Below are 2,357 nucleotides of genomic sequence, written 5' to 3'. Positions count from 1 at the left end.
CTACATTTCTGCAAACACAATTTCTCTCCCCCCACCTCTCCCTTCCCCCCCCCCCCCCCCCCTCATACATCTTGGGCAGCCGGACATGTCCAAAGTGCATGCATTACTGTTTCGAGCTCTCCTTACAACATGGGCATATGGTGTCTTCAATCACTTTCCTCTTGAACAGATTTGCTCTAGTAGGTACCAGGTTATGGCATGCTCGCCATGTAAACATCTTCACTGGATTCGTGACTCTCAAAGACCAGATAGCCTTCCACACCTTTTAGTCCTTATTTTCCTATGAACATTGACCTCCTGTCCTCTCTAGAAGTTCCTTCCCCAGGTGATATGCCTTCATAACAGTGAAGATTCTAGTCATTGTGCCTTGCCAGATCAAACGATCTAGAGGTAGGCTAAGGATCAAAGGAATATTCTCTATTACCTTTAACTTCCTCAACCACAAAAACTTCTCTAAGGACATCACTCTACCAGCCACCTTTAACCTGATCAATCAATTCCGACACCAAGGCATTTGGCGCTAAGCTCATTGGAGGAGACTGGACCGTGTGGGTGATTGGCGTTGGCAACCATCTGTCAACCCAAAGTTTAATTGAATGGCCATCCCCACTCTCCAAATTAGGCCGTGTTTTAGCAACTCCCTTGCATTAAAAATACTCTTCCAGACAAAGGACACCCAAGGACCAATAGAAGTCTCCATGAATGATGAGTTCAGAAAGTACTTAACTTTAAAAATCCTGGCAGTGAGGGAGTTAGGGTTTTGTATTATACGCCACCCTTGCTTGGCTAGAAGAGCTTGGTTGAAGAGAACCAAATCCCTGAAACCAAGACCTCCTGCTAATTTAGACCAACCCATCCTCTCCCAGCTCATCTAGTGTATTTTAGAAGTGTTAGTCATATGGCTCCACCAAAAGCTTTGCATCATAGCATTGATTTCCTTACATAAAGAGATAGGTAGCTGAAAGACACACATGCAGTAGGTTGGAATCGCTGCACCACTACCTTCAACAACACCTCTTACCAGCTTGAGACAAAAAGTTCACCTTCCAATTATTAAGCTTGTTCCACATTTTCTCCTTAATATAATTGAAAGTTTGATTGCGTGATGTTCTCACAAACATGGGCAAACCAAGATAGGAGTCTATTCGATGTGTCTCTGTTAGGCCTGAGAGTCGAATAATTTCTTGCCTTCTTTCCTGACGTGTGTTGCGACTAAAAAAGACGGAAGTCTTTTGTAGATTGATCTTCTGTCAAGAGGCTGCTTCATAGATGCCTAAGATCCTCATTAGCCTTCTCCATTCCACAGAATTTGCTTTACAAAAAAAGCATGATACCGTCGGCGAAGAACAAGTGGCTAATCTTGGGCCCCTTAAGAGAAGTTGTCACACTTGAAATTATGCCTATTTGTTCAGCTTTCATGATTAAGGTACTGAGAGCTTCCACACAAATCAGGAACAAATAAGGGGAGATTGGATCCCCTTGGCTTATCCCCCTGGAAGGCTGGATATTCCCCATTGGACTCCCATTCATAAGCACTGAGTACTGCACCAAGCCAACACATTGCATCACCAAATGTACCCACCGTACATCAAAACCCATTCTGAGCATAACAGCCTCCAAGAACGGCCATTCCACCCAGTCATAAGCTTTGCTCATGTCCAACTTTATGCCCATGTACCCCACTTTGCTCCACATCCTTGTTTGTATAGTATGCATTGTTTCATAGGCTGCAAGGATGTTGTCTGAAGTCCAATTTTATTTTGCCTTCATATTTTGCATGTTGTTTCTATAATATTTTCTAACAAAAAGTAGCCATTGATTCATCTTTTTACAAGCATTTGTTGATTCAAAAGCTAATTTTCACTGCCATGTCATCCCAATTATATAATTGTCGTATAACAGTTTGTTATGTAACATTACTCTTCAAATGATCTTATTGTATAGCAATCTTGAGCATCTGCAAAGATCCGCATTTTTTCATCCTAAGGGTATTGGAAAACCATATATATGGGAGCCTCACGAAGACCAATTACTTTATATTCTCACTATAGATTGAAAGTGCCAACATACAACATAGTAATACATGGATAGAGATTTGCCAAATTTTTGGAAATGGAAAAACATGTTTTACATAAGAAGCAACAAAAGTATCGACCATGGCAGACATACTTAGAGATTGAACTATAATTGTGTAGACGTTGTAACAACTATAGTACTACTTATTAGTATTTCATCATGCTTCTTCAAATCGTTACCTCTTATCCACACAGGTAGTAACATGTACACGTATACATCTCCTTTAACAGCACACAGCTTCCCCATATGTACATTTTACTCACGCAAACATCATTACACCA

Source organism: Alnus glutinosa, chromosome 3 (assembly GCF_958979055.1).
Source record: "Alnus glutinosa chromosome 3, dhAlnGlut1.1, whole genome shotgun sequence".
NCBI classification, from domain to species: domain Eukaryota; kingdom Viridiplantae; phylum Streptophyta; class Magnoliopsida; order Fagales; family Betulaceae; genus Alnus; species Alnus glutinosa.
The sequence above is the reverse complement of the archived record's forward strand: the minus strand, read 5'-3'. Positions refer to the sequence as shown.